A 21,889-nucleotide genomic window follows, 5' to 3' on the forward strand; every position below is an offset into this window, starting at 1 on the left:
CGCTTTGGGGCTGTTGTTAAGTAAAATAAGGGTGACTTGAACATAACCACCGTGATACCTCCACAGTTGATCTGATAATCGAGATGCTACTAAGTGACTAAGGGGCAGATGGCGTGTACAGCATGGATCTGCTGGACAAAGGGCTGAGTCACCTCCGGGGCAGGACAGGGCAGGACGGGGCAGGAAGGTGCGCGATTTCTTCACGCTACTCAGAACGGCGCGCAATTTAAAACTTATGAATTGTTTATTTCTGAAATTTTCCACTTCCTATCTTTGGACTGTGATTGACTGGGGGTAACTGAAATCGCAGATAGGAGGGGACTACTTTAATATTATTAGTATAAATCTTATTGTCTTACTAGTATTTTCCACCTTCAAACTGCTGGTATACAAATAAGGGAGTACTTCCTGTGCTAGTGTTTTATTGCTGGCACTATAATGTATCATAAAGTATAATGCTTGGGAGCTTAAGTTTTTAGAACCTTCTGCTTTTTTAAACTTTTTTAAAATTTAAGTTTAAATTTTAAACTTTTCCATAATGATATATTTTCCTGCCTTGCTAAATAGAATTTTAACAAACATAATTTTACTTTTTTCTCATCATTCAAAATCATCATTATTGCTGTTAGGATTAATAGAATGACGTCGGTGTGAGCTTTGGAGGTGTACTGTGCTCTCTGCTTCCTGATAAATGCTCTACATTGCTGTTCTTTAAAGAAGGATCTGTGCTTTAATCTTTTTTCCTATTCCGTGTTTTTAAAATCCTGTTTGCTTTTTGATTCTTCTCAAGGCTGTGAGCAGCCTAGTTAGATGATTTGCTACTAGATAATGAAGCGTATTGTAGCAGTGATCAAAGTAAAGTTTAAAGGCCTGCCCTAAACTTACAGGACTTATTGGGTATTAATAAAAATGAATCTTGGCTATTCAGACTACTTTTAATGTTTTTTAGGCTTATCATCTTTTGCATTTTGACTAGTTAAAAGAGTCAGAAGCGGACTTTCCGGTGAACTGGGATGTTCCCGTGTTAGGTTTCTTGTGTAACTTCAGACTTTCCAAAGGGTTAGAAAGGACTTCACAGATCAGCTACTCAACTGCTTAGGTGAGTGAGGAACAGAGAGCGTGAGTGATCAACACCTCATTACCAGTAGCACAGGCTGCTGCATTTTTCAAGTAATCAATGCTTCATTTATCCGTAAGAGCAAATTGAGTCATTAAGAGTCGTTTTAAAATAGTAATTCACGTTGAAGAAATATTTATTCCAATATGTTCGTGGTTTTCTACATTCTGACCTGATTTCTGCTGAGCCCGAGTGGATTAATGATTCTGCAGAATAGTCTTCAGTCTTGACTTCTGGAACTATTTTCTATAGGGCTGTTTTGTTTCTTTTAAAAGTGCCAGTCATTTCAGTCTTCGGAATAAATTGTACTTGAAATTATATGTAGTATCTCTACTATTATTGGTTCTTCTGAAGTTCAACTAATTTTGCAGTTGGTTTTTAACGTCTGATCGAATTATTGAGACGATACTATTTTTTTCTTTAGTTTTAATACATCTTTTAGAATCAAAGTTATCATTTAGTATGTGAAACTAATTGTCCCTTTCTCCCTCCTTCCCTCGTTCCCTCCTTCCCTCTTTCTGTCTTTACTTGCTTCCTTCCGTCCTTCAAATATTCATGTATAGAAAGCTATGTGCTGGGCATCAAGGATTACAGCCTCTAACCTTACCTTCTAGTGAGGGCAGTTGACATCAAATAATTACTTATGCAATTATTTTAATTCAAATGGTCGTAAATGCTTAAAAGCAGAAAAATGGCATAGGCTGAGAAGAGAATTGCAAGTGGGAGCTGACCAAACCTGTAGGAGGAGCAGGGCAGCCGTCTTTGAGGAAGTGATGTTGCTGTTGAAATCTTAATTAGTAGGCCTTTGGAAGACAAACTGCAGAGAGAGTAGAGGAAGAATGCCCGGAAGAGAGCAGGTGTAGTGGCGTCAACCAGGAAGGGGGCCGAGGACTGGGCAGGGAGGCTGGAGGGAAACCAGGAGAAGGTCAAGGCAGCAACTCATGTGGAGGAAACAGCAAGGTGAGCATGTAAGCTCATCTCTGCATTTAGGAATGTCCAGCCGTTGGTGTTCTTATGGAGAGTCATTTTTGAGAAATAGAGGGAGGGAGAGCCTACATAGTAGTGGATCAAGGAGCAAGTAAAAAGGGAGAAAAAGGTGATAGGTGCTGTTGACAAGTGTTTTGAAGTTTTACTTGGAAAGGGAGAGGGATAGGATGGTGTCTGGACATGGAGTTGGGAGCTGAGATGGTAGGATGTATCTTTATATCCAAGTAGAGAAAAATAACTTAGCTTCTCAAAAGGTCCGTGCTCCGTATATGAAAGCAAGGACAATTAACGTCTTTATATTTTAATTACATTTTTGTAATTCTGATGTTTATAGGAAGCCTTTCTTTCCAATTATGGGGCTTTTAGCTAACTCAGTACAGCAAAAATATGATCGTATTTCTTTTTCTGTGGTTCTTTGTAAAATGTTTTATCAAAATTTATAATTTTTAGTGATGCTGAATTGGCATGAACCACTTGAAATACTGTGAGAAATATTTGCAGAATAGGAAAGCTGTGTTTTATATGTATGACTCTCTGGGTAACTAGAAAGTGAGCTTGTTTAAATTGTGTTATTAAAACATAGTATGTTATTAAAACATAGAAAACAAGATATTTGGTTATATTATTTTTATTTCACCAAGGAGATCAAGGACCCCTAAAGTAAGAGGTTCCAGAATCTTCAGATTTCAACCTGCAATGACTCTTACTGATTAGGGTCACACTTTATTTAGAATTTTTGGACATTTTTGTGAAAGAGTAATAAAGGACCAAGTTTCAGATATATTTTCTGATGCTCTTTCTTATAACTTTAATATTCTCATTTTAAGAAAACCTGATGCAAAATCAGAATTTAATAACAAATAGAGGATAATTATTTAACCAAGATAATTCATTCACATGGTTCTCTTTAAATAGCAGTAGTCTGCTATTTTGAAGAGTTTATGTATGATTAGTTATTTGTCCATCAGAGAACTGTGGCTGATGGACAGAGAAGTTTAAAATTTTAAGGTTTTCAGAATCACTAGGATTTGAATATTAATCAGGAGTGAACTTTATTAAAGTATTTAGTTTGTTGTACATATATATGCCCATACCACAAATATGCATGAGTTAATTTCTTGAGAGAGACCCTTAATTGTATGCTTTTAGATCTGGGCTTCACAAACTTGTCAAGTAATAGACATATCTTCAGGGGTTAGCTAGTTCTTAATGAGAATTTAAGAAAAATTTTTATGATTCATTTAGAAGATAAATAGAAATAATGTGAGTATTTTCTGGGTGGCTTGATTAGTTAACTTACAACTGAGCGTTACTAATGGATTTTCTTCACAAAGTTTGCATTTGTGTTTATGGTACTATTGACAATTAAATGTGTACCTAAAGTGAATGTTTAACCGTTAAGACTGTGTTCCTTAAACTGGGGTCCACAGAGTTGTCTGGATTTATTTTTGTTCTCAAGGCTAAGTAAGTTTGAGAAACAGTGTGCTTGATTATGATCTGTGATTATTGTGTCCAGTGACATAAACAAGTGACTCCACACTGTTGAGGGCTTTGCCGTTTTATCTTGCTTTATTTAAAAATATCTTCCACCATTTCTTCTGAATGTTTTGAAAACTTAAACTAACATTTTTAAAGAGATGAAATTAGTTTTGGTGAGCTTTTGAGAAGTTAGTCACATATTGAAATGATTTGAATCTTCTTGTAATTTTAGATAATCTGGACTAGAAATTGCTATTCTCACAATTCCTGAAGAATTAGTTAAGAATGTGTTACTGAGTCTTTCACTTTGCTCTCTACTGTTAGTTATTAAATCGGGGACCATGTCCTGAAGGAGAACCTGGCTGAGGGCAGATGCTTGCAGGAGCCAGGCAGGGAGCTTGAACATGGGACCTGGGCTTTGGGTAAAAGGGTAGGAAAAAGTAGGGCCCATTCCTTGGCTGGAGGTGCCTGCCCTCCCTGACATCCTCAGATTCATTGTCATAGGCAGACCAGACCAACATGGATGTGCAGGCCCTCAGCTCTGGAGCCTCAGCCTGGTTGGGGGAAGCAAAACTTAGAGATGAAATGGTTTAGTCATAGTTTGAGGCAGTCGTTCATTCATTCATCCATCCATCCATCCACCATCCATTCATCCATTCTTTTCGTTTATGCATGCCTAAATTTACTGGTGACTGAAGAACTATTGTGTGCCAGGTTTTAGACGTAAGATGGAATCCTTGCCCTTCCATAATTCACAGTTTTACAGCAAGTTGTCAGAAAGCCAATCAGAAATAGTACAGAAATCACCTTGTTTTTTATAATACATATCAGTGACAAATTATTTTTGCATTGTTTTGCTTGTTTATCTTCTGTTCTTCCTATGAGAGCAGAAGCCTTCTTGACTTTGTTCCCCTTTCTATCCCAGTGCTCAGAGCAGTGCCTGGTACACAGTAGGTGTTAAATAAGTAATTATTGAATGATTTGAATGAAGAAAGGTCCTGACTATTCAGTAAGACCTTATGGAGGGGAGGGGGCATGAGACAGATATAAAAAGACGGTCAGGCTTTGAGGAGGTGGAGAAAGGAGGAAGTGACTGACAGACAGAGGGAACCATATGAATAGCATGCTCACAAAGTAAGAGAAGGGGTCTGGAGCAGCATGGGTGTGGGGGATGGAAGGGTGGAGAGTGGGAGGCTCAGTGAAGAAGCCAGCCTGGATTGGGTGGCCATTCCATGTTGGAGAGAAGCCAGAAGCTAACGTGGTTGAATGAGGTGTAGGTAGAAGGAGGGGAGGGACCTGGCATCCATTGCACTCGGAGAAGCAATGAAGAAGTTACTAGCATGGAATCATACATTCTAGGTTCAAATCCTAGTTTGCCACCAATAAACTTGGTGACTTTGTTCAAGATGCTTCTCTGTACCTGAGTTTCCCAATTCCAGAAAAACAAATTATAATTCAGCCATTAAGATTATGTTCATTAATATTTTTAATAACACAAGGAAATGCTTATGCTGTTTTTCCTAAAACTAAATAAATAAGTGAAAAAGAATGGGGTAAAAATTGAACATAGAGCATGATCTAAAGGCAGAGAACCTATTGATGTGCCGGGCTTTGGGGTTACAAAGATAAAATCCTGGGAGTCGAAAATGTCAATAGTGATGTGCTTGTGGGTAATATTGATTTTAATTTACAAATCACATATGTAGTTTACTCGTGAATGTTCATGAATGTGAGAAATTAACTTAAATAATAGTTACAAAGAACGTCTGGGTGGTCAGAATCAGGGATGATGTGTTACACACACTTATTTCCATCTGCAGTTTACCCTGCCTCGTCAAACTTCCATTTGGCCTTTTTGACATATCCACTTAGAATTTTTAGACATTTTATTCTATTTCTCCTGTTTTTAATACAAACTTGATTTTAGAGCAGAAAAAAATGAGGAATAATTTTATTTTATTTGAATTTCTTATTTATACTCAGTGAGTAAATTTCTTTGAACATCTACTATTTGACCATTATTTTGTGTTCTTAGGAAGATAGGTAAAGAAGTGTACTTGGTTCCTTACTCCCCAAAAGCTTATAAAAGAGCTGAGAAAACAAAGCTATTAGATAGAAGAAAATAATTAAAGAACAGTTGAAGTCAAAATAGTTTAATTCTAATTCAGAGCTATTCTCCAGGTTTTCTGCCTCTGAATTCAGGGGTCTTTCTCTTGTTTACAGAGTGCCTTTTTGATCAAGGTACTTGTCCTTCAGATAATTATTTAAGAGCAAAAATATAACGGAGAAATGATCACTGATTCATATACTCCAGCTGCTTCCAACTCGTCAGCACTGGTTTAAGGGATCAAATAGTTCTTGGCACTCTTTCAAGACGTTCCAGCAGAGGAAGCGCGGACGCCTGAGGCCCGGCTTGGTTTCTGAGGGGTGCCACACAGCAGTTCTTTTCCAAAGTTTCGGAAGTGGAATTGTGCGCTTCATTTTCTTGGGGAAGATATCAAAGAGGGCAATTGAATCTGACTATTGTCCAAGTACAGAAATATCTCAGAATTTCTCTTGCCTGTTCTGAGAATTTCAGCCTTGTTAATCACAGAAAAGGCACACAGATGTATGTAGTGAAAGGGCAAGATCTAGCAAAACCACATTTGTTTCAAAAGTGTGATTTTTGCAGGTGGTTAGAGACTTTGCATCATGCTCTGTAAATTTTGATTGGTTCCTTTATGCTTTTGTTTCAGTGCTTTCCATTATTTTGGGGTCTAATGTGGTTCCTTCATCCTTTCTACAGGTCTTAATCTTTTCACTTTTTTCCAGGAATGTATGGCTTCACAAGTACATTATAGAGTTTTACAGTTTCAATTATGAAGTATTTCCTTAAAGTGAACCTAAATACCTCTGAAAATATTTTCATAAATAACCATTCTGTGGGCCCAGTAGGGTTATACCAGCTTTAAGCATGAAGATTTTATAAATCAAATAATTAGTTATATGCTTTATAATGTGGATAAGCAGAAAATTATTTATATTTGTTTATATATATGCATCTATTTAACTTCAATTTTCTACATCTTTGCCTCTCTTGTTTTACCAGTCTTTCTCTCTCTCTCTCTCTCTCTCAGTGACCATGTTGGCTGCTTGCCTCTGTCTCGCAGCTGAGAGCTTATTGCTTATTATTTACTCCTTCATCAAAAGCCACACCACTGGGCCTGCGACCAGGACATGGCGCTGGGACTGCTAGTGGAGTTAAGCTGCTTTGGAGTGTGAGGCCAGGGGTTCCACTCCTCAGTTAACAGCGCAGCTTGTGTGTGGTCCCAGCAGAAGTCCTGGCTCTGCCGACCCCAGTATTACTGGAAACTTAGTTACTGACCTTTCATGACCTTGCCTCTTTAACACGACCTCTAATACCTCCAGCTTCCAGGCATCATCTGCTCTTGGGAATTGGCCAATTTCCTAAAGGTTAATGCCATTCTGGATAGATTTTTCCCCATAGTCTTAAGGACAGAATCACAGATTAAGTATATGATCACATCATTAAATTTCAAGGGATGTACCCTCTCTCCTCGGTGCTTGTAAGTCCTAAAAGAAGCCGTTTTTTTTTTTGTTTTAAAACTCTTAACACCTATCTAAAGAAAAAAGTGAACTTGGATAATTTTCCATTGAGCCTGTTAACGTTTTCCATTTTCCATAGGGCAGTGAAGAAAGTTATAAAAATAATGAAAGAGTGAAATGGATCAAAACCATGGTTAGAGAATCGGGGGAGCAGTGCAAGTCCTATAAAAGAGGCTTGAAAAGACTTGGCTTAAGATGCAGAAATAATCAGTCAGTGCTTAAAGGGGGTAGTAGGGAAAGGAGGCATTTTAGAAGCATACAGAATCCGCCCCCCCCCAAATTTTATACTACATTGATATATATATTTGCTGAGGAAGATTTGCCCCGAGCTAATATCCACTGCCAATCCTCCTCTTCTTTTTGCTTGAGGAATATTAGCCCTGAGCTAACATCTGTGCCGGTCTTCCTCTATTTTGTATGTGGGTCACTGCCACAGCATGGCTGACACGTGGTGCCAGTCGGCACCTGGGATCCAAACCTGTGAACCTGGGCTGCCAAAGTGAAGTATGTGGAACTTTAACCACCAGACCACGGGGCTGGCCCCAGCAAATATACTTTTAAACTTTCCAGTGTATGCTGAAAGCACCTGATTTCCAGGAGAAAACGTAGATCAAATCTTGACTTTTCAGCTTATTAAGTTGATGAGATGCTTGAACTCTCTGCATCTTAGTGTCTTCCTCTATAAAATGGAATTAATATTTACCTCAGTTGTTTTCTCTGAAGTGAAAATGTATTGTAAAATATGTTTGCTAAATTTCCATTGGTTAAAATTTTAATGTGTCAGACTCATTTTAGATGTCTGTGTAGCTAGAAGGGGCTTGCTAAAACACTTACAAATTTTGATTTTCAGAAATGCAAACTCACTCTTAGAGCTGAGAGAGATGTTAGAGTAGTATAAATAAACCTTTTGTTTGGGAAAATTATCAGAATAAAAAGAACATGTAAGTAAATGATATATATAATGTGATTTGAGAGAATATATTTCTACCGAATATGGCTTATTTATTTTGTAAGGAACTATAAAAATCAATGAATGTTACACCTGTTAGTAATGGTATCCAGTTAAAAGGAGGACCCAAATCCTATACTTAATAACATTCTATTTATTTTAAAGGATCTTAATACTAATAGAAATGTTTCCTTGAGGCAGAGTATAGTTAATTGAAATGTTCTTGGTAAGTTTTTATGAAAGAGAAAGGAGAATATTTGAATAGATGTGGTGAGGAAAATCTGTAACTTGCTAGTGAATTTATGCTGTCTAGCCTTTATAAGCATTATGGTACAAAAAAATGCTACTTTGCATATTTTGACATTTTATAACTGAACTTGTAGGTAGCTATGACTGTGGCTTTATATTAAAGAGATTAACCCTTTCAAGAAGTTAATAATCTCCCAGTTTAGTATGACTTTGATATTTGGGAAAATTTGTAAGCCTATCAGCTTGTAAAATTTAATCTACTTTACTGTTCTTGTTTTTTTCTTAATGTTTTGAGTTAAAAAAAAAGGTGTATCACCAGGTGTTCTTTGTGAGGTTGCTGATTTTTAAAAAAAAAAATCTCAAACTGACTTTTTTTTTTTTTTTTTAAAGATTTTATTTTTTCCTTTTTCTCCCCAAAGCCCCCCAGTACATAGTTGTATATTTCTCGTTGTGGGTTCTTCTAGTTGCGGCACGTGGGACGCCGCCCCAGCGTGGTCCGACGAGCAGTGCCACGTCCGCGCCCAGGACCCGAACCAACGAAACACTGGGACGCCTGCAGCGGAGCGCGTGAACTTAACCACTCGGCCACGGGGCCAGCCCCTCAAACTGACTTTTAGTATAATAGCAGCCTTGGTGCTGAACAGAATGCTCAATCTTAATGTCTCTTAGAGTCTAATAATGAAGGGAAATCTTAGGGAAATTCGAAACATTTAAAAATGTTTGCATTTTTTGCATACAACCTGAAGTATTAAAGTTTATTTGTCTCTTTATTTACTTATTTATTTTGCTGCATTTACCAGTGCACATGAACTCAGGTTTTATTAATAAAAGGGGCAAGTGCAATTTTCAGGAGTCCCCAGTAACTTCTTCAAATAGATTTGTTTAGATTTATCAAAATAGTAATCAGATTTGTCAGATTTCAGGAATATTGGGTGATCCTTGATCCTATCTCCCTCCCCCACACACATACCAACAATTTCTGTTAAATTGTGCTGTGTAGTTTATGGGAAAATTTCTTTCTTTTTTTACGTTAAGGTAGAAAGTTCTCTATAGCATTACATTTTTCATAGACCTCCATTCAGAAAAAATAGAAGTATGATATTTTTGGACTTCTTATTGTCTCTGACTGTATTTAATCATAATTTTACATTTCTAAAAAGCTAATTGTCTGGTCTTAGAGACTAAGTGGTGTCTTGCTGAATCTTTTAACACCCTTGTTGGTAGTTCAAGGATGGTCTGCGTTTGGCCCGTGGCAGTTCTAATGGCAGCAGTCAATTAATCAAGAATCTAAAAGTGCTTATCTGACACTGACCTTGTGCTCAGCACTTTGCTGGATATTAAGGGATAAACAGAACCCCTTGAGCTAGTCAATAAATTTTCAGTGATCATGACCCTAAGGCATATCTTTTGTCTGAAGACTGAATGCTGGGCGTTATGTTAGGCATCCAAGAGGATACTGGAACTTCCACCCAAGGGTGTGTTTCCTTTTTATTTTCCCAACCCATTGCCAGAGAAGTCATCACTAGTCCATTGAATCCTGATCACTTTTGGTGATTGGATTATCATGATCTAGAGAGATGGGCTTCCGGAGTAAGCTCAGTGGTGAAGGAAACCTTGAAGGAGTCAGAAAACAGGCCTGAAAACTTTTCAACTCATCTTCTTTAAATGTTTTTTTAGTGCAACACGGTGCACTAGGTGCTGGGGTTGTAAAGATGAACAAAACGTAGATTCTCTTCCGTGGGATCTTATGGTAACAGAGAAGCCAGATCTGTGGTCACACCTGAGAGTCCTCAGTGCTCTAACAGCGGCGCACATGGAATGTTCTGGAGCACAGGAGAAGCAGCCCAACTAGGCCTGAGGGAAATGGGCAGACTGTGGTTTCCACCAATCCTGTTAAGTGGAAAAAACGAGCTTTAGATTCAGACAAGCCACAGAGGAAAACAATGTGGATTAAAACAGTTATCCAAAGGAACGCAGAAATAACATTGCACGAGCATATCGTTTAAGATTTGCCAAAGGAATAGAATTTCCCTTCAGTAGTTGAGAAGGAGATTTTGCTGGGTTCTAGTACTTTCAGAGGCAGACGCTTTTCACTGGGCCTGTATCAGGTCATCATTGAGAGTTAATGAAAATGTTTCTATTTTCCCCTGGGGTCAGATAACACTTATTAAGTAGACAGGGAGTAGGCCCCAAATTATATCACAGGCCAGGTTTTTGCCTTTTTTCTTTTTAGTATTCTTTTAGGCACCTGATGAAATTTTATAAATATGTTTGTTTTTCTTAGGCTAAGTTTCCCTTTTCCCCCCTATCTGGTAGCTGATATTTTTTTGTGTTCCCAATTTCAGGCCTCCATTTAGTTTCTCCATTGTGCTGCACATTATCCTCTTCCAGGGACCGGCTTCCTTCTTGGCTTCTTCCCTAAAGCCCTTACTCCTGTCACTGTCCCTTAATCAAAGTCCGGGCTCTTTATGTCTCATCACTGGGGTAGACCTAAGGCCCTGAAGGCTAACTATAGAGAAGGTTGATGGTGAGGATGGAGATGGAGATGATGATGGTGATGGTGATGGTGGTGGTGGTGGTGGTGAGAACAGAGGTAGTGCTGTCATTGTAATCATTCCCAGAGAGGCAGTATACAGTAGTTCAGAGTGTGACCCTGGAGTCCAGCTCTTGATCTCTGTGCCAGTGCATGACTTCTCGGCTCTGGGACAGTAGGCAAACTGCCTTACTTCTCTTGGACAGAATCTTTCCTCATAGATAAAACAGCACTGATGATAATAGTATCTATCATGCCATAGGATTATTGGGAGAATTAGAAGAATTAAGATGTGTCACGTAATGGGAGCTCAAAAATGTTAATTTATTATTCAGTAAACTCAAGTTTGTAAGTGGCAAGGTGCTAAAAACATCTCTTTTAATCCCCACAGCAACCTTATAGGTGCTGTTAGTACCTTTTACAGATGAGGACATCTAGGCTTAGAAAAATTAAATAACTTGCCCAGGATCACATGGTCTGGATTCAAACTCGGATCTGTGTGATTCCAGAACGTCTGCTCTTCAGAATAAACTGTGATGCCCCCTGGGCATGGTGCCACTGCTCACTGCAGCTTTTGTTGATCATACCAGCTGTTCCAGTGCGGCAGGTCCATTTAGTAGGGAACTTTGCTGGACCATCCATCTGCAGGACTGCATTCTACTTCTGGCTTTCATTGCCTGCCTTGGTGATCTTGAGCGAGTCACTTAAATACTTTTGAGGCTCAAATTCATAATCAGTAACCTGGAAGTAATACAGTTGTTTAAAGGGTCAAGTGAGATTGTAATAATAGTGACCACATAGTGATTCATGGAAGAGAATAGGTGCTTAATGTACCATATGGACATTTTATTTTTTTGCTGAGAAAGAGTCACCCTGAGCTAACATCTGTGCCAGTTGTCCTGTATTTTGTATGTGGGTCACCACCACATCATGGCTGCCAGCAAATGGTGTGGGTCTGCTTCTGGGAACTGAACCTGGGCCACCAAAGTACAGTATGCTGAACTGAACCTCTAGGCCACGGGGCCAGCCCCTGGACATTTTAAATAGAACAGTTACTATCAATTAACTTTTTAAAATCTTATCTCCCATTTGATGCTGTTTGAATTTTATTTGCTACTTTTGAAAGTTAAAGGTTTATTTTGTGCTTCTGGGAATGAAGCTAAGGTTCTGGGGCACCAGATGGACCAGTAGCTTGGAAACTGAAGTTTTGGAGTACTAAACACCATAGTAAGCAAAAACATTTTGTGAGCAGATAATTAATAAAAGTAACTTGTACCTGTGTGTTGGTGGTTGGGAGAGGGGTGTGTTTGATACTAAAGTGAAAGAGGGATCGCATCTTAAAAATATGTTAGGCCTCTCCTTTCTGTGAATCTTTGGTTAAAGATTGAGCAGATTGAGATGAGATCAGAGCAGATTGAGGTTTTAAATGGAACACATGCAGAGTTCCATCTTTCTATCCGTTCCTCAGCCATCCAACAGTATTGGTGATCCACAATCCATATGACCTCTGGGAATAAATGTCGCAAACTCGGTGTGTTTTATAGAAAACTCCCATCCCTTACTTAAACCATTTTGATCAGAATTAAACAAACAGATCAGTTTAGCTTTTTGGCTGATTTCCAGACCTATAGCAATCCAAGTGGAGAGGGGAGCTTCATGCAGGCACTCAAGGGTAAGACGTGGTGGGACAAGTGTGACCAAAAGAGGAAAAAACCCCAGGACAGAGTCAGTTTTCTTGGTGTGGAATCTTTAAGTAAAGTGTGTTCACTTCTGTGAACTCATCTCAGTTTTGTGGCATAGTTTAAGAAGGTGAGATTAACTTCTTTTTACTGTGGAAGATTGGCCCTGAGCTAACATCCGCTGCCAGTCAGCCTCTTTTTCCTGAGGAAGACTGGCTCTGAGCTAACATCCATGCCCATCTTCCCCTACTTTATGTGTGGGATGCCTGCCACAGCATGGCTTGATAAGCGGTGGGTAGGTCCACACCTGGGATCTGGACTGGCGAATCCCAGGCTGCCAAAGCAGAATGTGTAAACTTAACTGCTGCGCCATTGGGCCGGCTCCAGGTTAACTTCTTTTTCTAGGGGAGAAAGTTGGAGCTCAGGAAGTGTCAGTACCTCCGGTCCAGGGCTGGCAGCTTGTGATTGGTAGACCAGGAGTTGAACCCATGTCTCCCACTTGGTGGCAGACATGCAGAGAGCCCGAAGGAGGAGCGTCACTGGTCCTGGGGGCTTGTGTGGGTGCTCAGCAGCATTGGTGGTAGTGACAGTTGTCTGGGGAATACTAATAAAAGATCAAGTCATGTTGGTGTGATCTAAGAAGGTGGGAAGGAGTTCCTCATTTTGAGAAGATTTTCATTTATAACAGTTTAAAACTAGGAGACAAAACCGTTGTGGTATTCAAAGAATATAACCACAGATAACTGGAAAACTTAGCTGTTCCCAGAGGCTCATTTTCTGAGGTTCTAGATCGCTGTTCCTGTTGCTTTTGTTTTTAAACTCTGTAGTGACACTTGAAAGGTCTTTGGAATGGAAGGAGGGCGGGTGTCATGGTCTTTTAAACATTTTTACTCTAGTAAAAGAATTTTGAAAACTATGGATTCCCTCATATATTTCTTTACTGACATTTAAAATATTTGTCGTAAGTTTAAATTACTTGATAATGGTATAATTGTTGATTGTAAATATCGACATTTCTTAATAAAATTGCCATATCCTTCTTAAATACATTCACTTGGATGAAATACCATTGCTGTATAATACCTGCCACTGTCCATTTACAAGTGACTCTTTAACAGTCGGAAATTTTAGAGTGTTAACTTATCTCCTTGAAGTCTTTATTATTACACTTTTCCCAATAAATTTTATCCTTATGTATTGCTATGCTTAAAAATCTATCGTACTTCTGGTGACAAAATTTAATTTACTGTGACCATAAGATTCTAAGTGACTTTTTAAAAAGTTATCATTACTGTGATAATTAGTATACGGTTGATCAGAAATATGTGTGAATTATAAATTTTGATATATAATATTCGGGGAAAAATGAAATTTTATTGGAAATTTATCTCTGCATTACTGGTGCTTTTCTTCTAAGTGGATGAATATTATTCATTGCAGAAAGAGTTCAGCATATTTTTCATTCTTTTTAATACGTACACTGAAGTTTTGTTTACATAAATAAGTTGAACAGGAAGAGAGTATTAATCCAGCAGTGTCACTCAAGTCTTTGAATTTCTGGGTTATATTCAAAATCACAGTGATCTCTTATGTAAAATTACCTTTAATGATTTATCAGCTGACAATCACATTAGGTCCTGCTCCAGGTTTATTCCAAGCAGAGGGTTGGCAAAGCCAGGTGAGTTGGGAAAGAAAGGTGATTTGGGCCCTACACCTTTTCACCACCAATAGTTCTAATTGTCCCTTTGTGCCCTGCCCAAAGGTTTTTCCTACCCCTAGCAATGCTGTAGAATGAGATGGATGATGGATGAGCTGTGTGCCTGGGTTGTTGTTGTTGTTGTCGCTGAGGAAGATTCACCCTGAGCTAACGTTTGTTGCCAGTCTTCCTCTGTTTTGTATGTGAGCCACCATCACAGTGTGGCTACTGACAGATGAGTGGTGTAGGTGCTCACCAGGAACTGAACCCGGGCTGCCGAAGTGGAGCGCACCGAGCCTAACCACTAGGCCCCTGGGCCGGCCCTAGATTTTACAGAGTGGAGAAGGGGGATTGGAAAAGGGAAAGTGAGACGGGCAAACCTCCTCTCAAGCGTCATTCTCAAGAAAGAGTGCTTAGAAAAGTTGATCTGGAAGTCGATTTACCCTCCACGTGCCTGCATGCCCTTCATACCCTTTGGAAAGTCTTGTGTGATTCCAGGAGTTTGCCTTCTTAATTTGAACATGATTGTGCTAGTAACCAGTATATTGTGGTTTCTTAATTAAAAAACATTTTTTTGTGCCGTGTGTGTGTCCTTTAAACTTAGAACACTGCTCACCAAGGTAAATAGTTTATGTCATCTAGGGTCGTGTCATAGGTCTTAATTGCTTCCATGCATCTGTTTACAAATTGTCCTTTTCTGAGCAAGAATCTTCACGATCCTAATTCTCTATAAATTCTCCAGATCAGGATTCAAACTTGAACTGCCTGTAGCTTTTTCCCCTGTGTGTCTTTTGCTAGTCCTTCTCACATTTACTGGTCCTTAGGCAAAGCATATCTGAAATAGCTTAAATAAGGAATTACTTGCAGGTTTAAGTAAACAACAAATGATTGGCCATAGTCAGAGTACATTTTTGCTCCTGGCTTATTTCTTTTAGGTATCAGTTTGTAAAATTACAATAGTACAAGAGACCTCACATGTAATTTATATTAACTCTTTACTTTTACAGAAAATGAAACCAGAGAGATTAAGCCCGTTGTCCAAGGTCACAGAAGTGGTATTAGAATCTAGAACCTGTGTCTCCTGACTCCCATTATGACACCCTTCCTACATTACACCTTCTGCCGCCTTTGGCTAAATTGCATTCCTCGCCTCAATCCTGTTTAATATGATTTCTCCTGGGGATTGACTAGTTTTTGTCGACTCAGCATTATTTTTCAAATAGAGAGGCATTTGCTTTTTCATTGAAGACTTTTCTCAAAACAAAAATACTCCTTATTCCCTGGCAAACACTGTCTGCCGCACAGTAGGACACAGCTAGGCGAGCCCCGAGGGCCCCAGCGGCCCCAGGGCAGTGGCACTGGGGGAGGGAGGGGATGTTCACAGGTCAGAGGAGAGGTGGATTGGCAGAGCAGGGGCTGGTGGGAGGTGGGAAGCTTACATCATTTCCCTGCAACTGGGCTCCGTAAGGCCTCACTTTCCCCTGTGTCATAGTTTACCAGACTGACCGAGATTCGTAAAAGAAAGAAAAGGTAGGGCAGGACGGATGCTCACCGTGTTCATAAATCTGTGCTGTAAGATGAAACTGTCAATAAGTAACTAGAAGCAGCCGGGACCTTCTGTGCTTTGCTCTCCCCCAGCTCAGTTCCTTTCTGCTCCGCCCCATCCCTGCTCTCTGCTGCTCAGATCGGCTTCCTGCTTCTCACGAAAGCTGTTCTCCCCTAAAGCTGGTCTGCTCTCACTGAAAAGCATTATCTTCCTAAGTCTGAGTCAGGTTTTGTGGAAGTATTGTCGGTTTGGTGATCTTTGGGGACAGAAGGGGAGGGAAAAATTTTTTTTAAAAAAAGGGGCAGGATGAAACAGCAAAATCATCATGAATTTTGTTGTCACATCGTGCCGGTGTTATAACCAGCTCTGTAGACTGCCGCTCTGAAAACATTTCTGAGAGAGGTATGTGCTTGGAAAATGGAAAGGTGACTGGAGGCTGTGGAGCAGGCTGTCTGCCCAGCAGCTGCTCCGATGGCTGTGAGGTCGTAATTCTTTCTAGTGTTTTGATACCGGAAAGGGCAGTCGTTACTTGAAACGTGGTACAGTTAACCAGCTGTTGGTAAAACATTAATGTGTGCTTGTCTCCCCATCAGGACTCCTGAAACGCTTGTTCGGGCTGAATACGTCTAGTCAAATCCACAGTGTTCTTCCAGGCTCTTTTGGTGGTGGTGGTGGTCTGTAAACAAGATGTTGATCTGTAATACCGCTCTCATTATTTATGAACCACATGACAGAGATTAATGAGAACGTCTTCAAGTAGCCTAGAAGCAGCCTCAGATTCATGAGGAGCTTTTGCATTGACAGATGGCAGAAGCAAAAGAGGATGGTTGATGATTTACTGTAACCTGAAGTGAAAGTTTTAAAGTTGAGAGGGTGTGTAATATCTAAGTGGAAAAATCTGGAGGGGGCACTAAACTCTAGAAGCAGGAGCCCACCCACTACAGTGGATGTCTGACCTATACTAAGGCCAGGAGACTGAACACATATGGATGTGTCTTTTCAAAGGAGATTAGGAAATATGTGGAAACATTTCTGTTCAGTGGTCAGAAGAATAGGATTAAGAATAAGAATGTAACCCACAGCGAAGGAAATGTGGAGAACTGTATATTGATCTGAAACATCCAGGCTATTCTGTTGTAAAAAGTTTTAGAAAATATTTAAATTGGGAAAATATGACATTTTATCATGTACATTGGATAAGCTACTAGTGGCAGAGACCATTCAAACTACAAAGTTGTTTCTGCTTTAACAATTATTTTATCATGGAAGAAATTTGAGAACTCTTGAATGTTAGTGTGCTTTAAATTTATTTTACACAACTTTGGAATTAAGTTTATCAACATATAAACATTGCCGCACTATTGTCCCTTTCCCACAAAGATGGTAGTGCTTAAATCGTTGAAAGCTCTTATTTGTGAGTAGACTAGGCTAGCTATTATAATGCAGCCCAGATTCTTCCCTTTAAGAGACTCTGCCATTTAAACTTAGTTTCTTCTCAGATATTTGCCAAGAGAAGCTAATCTTCATGATCCTGGAAGATAATGTTAACAAGTTAAAAATATAAAAGGTTCTAGAACAGAAAAGATCCAGGAAGAAAACCTAGTGCAGGCTTCTGAGAAGGAATCCTTCCTACACTGCACAGACAGGTGGCCACCCAGACTGTATTTACCTTGGTCATTGTTAACTGTAGCTGCACATTAGAAACCCCTGGAGAGCTTTTAGTACCTACAATTGCCCAAGCCCTCCCCCAGAGATTCTGATTTAATTGGTCAGGGGTGGGGCCCAGGCATTGATAGATTTCAGACTATTCCCAGATGTTTCTAATGTGTAGTTAGAGTTGACAACACTTGCACTACCTGAGCATGCCCAGTGCTGAAGCACCCCACTCTGTTTTGGGTCTGTTTGTATGGACACCAAGTCGGCTTTGCTATGTGTCCTCTTAGGTCTGAATTCTGTCACTGGAAGCTCATCAGATATTTAATATTATCTCTCCCCCAAGACTTTTAGCTTTTCCAGGCTGAATACTCCCAGTTCCATCAGTCTTCAGGAACAGTTGTCTGGGTCCTTTCCCATTCCGGTCACTCCCTGTCATGCGTGGAATGGCTCTTGTTTTTCAGAATCACTCTTCAATAGGGGGCTTTTGGGACTGAGCCCATCCTTCTAGGTGCGTGGTGCCCAGCACAGGATGCAGAGAATGCGGTAAAGCTGTAGCTCCCTTGTTCTGGACACGGCACTTCTGTTATCGGTGACTAAGATTACGTTAGCTTTTTTGGCAGTCACGTCACACTGTTGACTCATGTTGAGCTCGAAGTCAGCTCAAGCTCTTGGTTCTTTTTCACATGAACTGTACTTAAGTCAGGGCCTCTCCTACTCCATGCCGTTAGATTTTTTTTCACTGTGGTGCCAGGATTTACATTTTCCCTTGTGAAACAACAAGATAACCCCATGAATCAGTTATTCCCTGCAGGGAGAGTGATGTGTCCAAACTGAATGCTAGAAATTTATTACATGCATATAGCAGCAACTTTACAGAGTGATCTAGACCATTCATTTGAATCCACAGTTAAATTTGTTAATTCAGTCCATCTTTGCAGCATTCCTTCTGACTCGTTACTCAACGCTTGGTGTTCAAAGTTAGGAACCCAGTTGACTGTGCAGCCTGTCCTAACATTTGTATTCAATACTTGGTCAGATGGCTTCTAAAATCAAAATACATTATATCCATGGCGTTCTCCTGAACTGTTTGTGTAACATCTTTATTTTAAAAGGAAATTTGTTGAATTCGTCATGCATTTTTGTTTAATGACAGAAATAGAAGAAAATATTTTGCAGATGAGCAGGGGACTTGTCTAAGGTCATGCAGTTCGTTGCTGTCAGGGCTAGAGCCCAGATCCAGCTCTGCTGGGGCCACTCCACTGCTCTGGGGGTCAGACAAGTGCTGATGCCGTTTGTCATTTAGGATAAGACTTCAAAGAAAACTGAAAGGAGATGACGCCTCCGTGGATGCCTCCCCGTCTCTTTTGGGATGTTTAATATTTAATCCCTTAACATATAGCCCAGTCAACTCTTGATTTGTTATTCATTTAGTGTACTGCCCAAAGCAATAAAGAGAGCCAGCCTTCCTAAATTCACTGCAGAGAATAGTGGTCGGGGGGCTTGGGCATCCTAGCTCCTCTTGGAAAGTTATCCGCCCCCCTCCCCACACACACAATGGTAGAGTAACATCACTTTGCTCATAATGACTCACAGCACAGGAAGCTTTTATGTATTAAAGGAGAGGCATACATGGCTGGTCTTTTCATTCTGCAGATGGAGAAACTGAGGCACAGGCAGGAAAGGCTCGCGGCAGCCACAGTGCTTGGCATGTGCTTAGTGTATGAGCATACTTAGTACCTTAGCGCACTTAGTCAGTACCTGGATGTTGCAGATCTTTCTTCGGTAGTGTTTTCTTCTCCATATAGGAATTGGATTTTACCTTTCTTTTTCCCTTGGGCACTCATTTCCTTAAAAGTGTTGAAATGGAACAGATTTTTCAAGAATACTTATTACTTTAGAAAAGCTCCCGTGCTATCATAAAAGCTCAGATAACCAGGTTTATTTTCCCTGCTTTTGACTTATAGGAAAATAAGCTCCTTCTTCCTGTTTAAAAAATTGATTTTATGGGGCCGGTTCCATGGCCGAGTGGTTAATTTCGTGCACTCAGCTGCGGTGGCCCAGGGTTCGGATCCTGGGCGTGGACATGGCACTGCTTGTCAGGCCACGTTGAGGCAGTGTCCTACATCCCACAACTAGAAGGACCTGCAACTAAGATATATAACTGTGTACGGCTGGAGCGGAGGGGGGGGGGGGGGTTTGGGGAGATAAAGCAGAAAAAAAAAATTGATTTTAAACAGTTTAGTTAAAGAAAGAGGAGCATCCAAAGAATGGTTAGCCTCGGGCCAGTATACATCCAGCCCAATGTCCGCTGCTTCATTAGGGTCCAGTGAAAACGGATGCTCACACCAAGGCTGACCCTAATGTATGGTAAGACCTGCGGTCACCACTGATTTCATTATGCTTCCTCTACTGTTCACTTACTAAGCAAGCAAGTATACCTTAATACATTTTAGAAGGATTTTCAATAGCAGTGGTCGAAACAAAAAGGCTTTATAAGAAAATCTAGTCAATCAGGTGAGGCTGCTTCTCCAGCCTCTGGTTAGTATAGGTTTGATTGTATGTCCTCTTTCACAGCTTGGAAACACCTGGTTTTATTAAGCTGAGGCTGGCAAATATCAACAGTAAAACCCTGTGAAGCTGCATTTTTAGAGCATCTGTTGCTTCTTTGGCTCCAGTAGTCCCAAGTGTCTAATTTCTATTTTGTAAGCATATTTTACATTACTTCAATTAATAGTGGTTGTATTTTTACATGGCTATTTCTCTTATATCCTGAAATCCACCCCTTTATTATTTTTGTGCTTCATAATGATGCTTTCAACCAGATGTTTTTAACAGGAAATGAAGATTAAATGTACACAGAATCATGAGCCATGTATGCATGAACCGTCAGAAGCATACAGTTGAAAACTGTAATATGACAAATAGCTGAAGGTATGATTACTAGTAGAATTACTAAGTTCTTGAGTAGTACTCAGTACAAAGTACCTATAATTAATTTGAAATTAAAGATGGGATATCAGAAAAAACCATGAGATTGGGAAATACAGATTCATTAGAAATACTTCTTATTGTAGAATTTTAAAATGTAAAGATCTAAAACCCTAACCACTCTAAATTACTATTGAGAGAGTGCTTGTAGACATACATTCTAAAGCTTCAAACAAGTTGCTTTTACATGCCACATCCCCACATCATTTCCCTCTGTGTTTTTTTTCTTTATTGTTTTTATTATTATTAACAGACTGAGTGATCTCTTCAAACTTTAGAAAGAATCCTGGATAACTAAACTCTAGGGTTAGTTTTTCATCTTCATTTACAAAGCATGTGTTATTTCTCATAGTTCTGGGGTTGGAAGTCTGAGATCGGGGTGCCAGCACGGCCAGGGGAAGACCCTCTTCTGGGTTGCAGACTTGTATGATCCCATGACAGAAAGGTCAAGGGAGCTCTCTTTTATAAAAGCACGAATCATGTTCATGAGGGTTCCACTCTCATGACCTAAGGCCCCACCTCCTAACACCATCACACTAGGCATTAGGATTTCAACATAGGAATTTTGGGGGACACAAACATTCAGACAATAGCATTCTGCCTCTTACCCCCATCCCAAATTCAAGTCCTTCTTGCATGCAAAATACATTCATTCCATCCCAGTGGCCCCAAAAGTTTTAACTAGTTCCAGCAAAAACTCAGAAGTCTAAAGTCCAAAGTCTTATCTGAATATCATCTATATCAGATATGGATGAGACGTAAGGTGTGATTCATCCTGAGGCAGATTCCTCTGCAGCTGTGAACCTATGAAATCAAACAAGTTATGTGCTTCCAAAATGTAATGGGGGGACAGGCGTAGAGTTAAACTCTCTTCTTCCAAAAGAGAGAAATAGGAAAGAAAGGGGTGATAGATCCCAAGCAGGTTGAAACCCAATAAGGCAAACAACATCCAGTGTTAAGGCTCGAGAGTAATCCTCTTTTCCTCGATGCTCCGCCTACCACCCGCTGGGGCTGGGATCCCTCCTTCTGGACACACTCAGGGCATCCCTGCCCCCATGGCTTTGCTGAGTGCAGCCCACACAGCAGCTTTCCCGGGCTGGAATGGGACACCTGTGGCTCTGCTGGTTTGGGGTTGTGGGCCAGCTGCAGCCCCACCCCCACAGCTCTGCTGGGCATTGCCATATGGGAGTCTCTGTGGTGGCCTCACTCTGCCTGTGCCCTCAGCTTGCGTCCTGCCCCCGTAGCTCCAGGCAGCTCCATCATTTGAAATCTAAGTGCAGAGAGCCTCTCCCCTATGGCTCTACTGGGAGGGATCTGGCTCCCCTGTTTTTAGGGGGGAGGTCTTGTGGCCTGTTGAAACCCAAGTGATGCTCTAGCTGCTCTTGAAACCAAGGAGGAAGCCCT

The 21,889-nt window shown here is 40.2% G+C and overlaps 1 protein-coding gene across 19 annotated transcripts in view; it reads left to right on the forward strand.

Annotated features, from left to right (window-relative positions):
* The window catches only part of BBX (BBX high mobility group box domain containing), a 258,518-nt gene that overhangs the window by 55,236 nt on the left and 181,393 nt on the right, over positions 1–21,889 (forward strand). The window contains exon 1 of one of the 19 annotated variants that reach the window (XM_070508704.1): positions 15,746–15,825. The exons of the other annotated variants lie outside the window; for them this stretch is intronic. The gene's annotated coding sequence lies outside the window, so the exon portion shown is untranslated. Of the gene's footprint in view, positions 1–15,745; positions 15,826–21,889 lie in introns of those variants that run through there. 19 annotated transcript variants of the gene reach the window in all.

The sequence above is a fragment of the Equus asinus genome, chromosome 5 (genome assembly GCF_041296235.1).
Source record: "Equus asinus isolate D_3611 breed Donkey chromosome 5, EquAss-T2T_v2, whole genome shotgun sequence".
In the NCBI taxonomy this organism is placed as follows: Eukaryota; Metazoa; Chordata; class Mammalia; order Perissodactyla; family Equidae; genus Equus; species Equus asinus.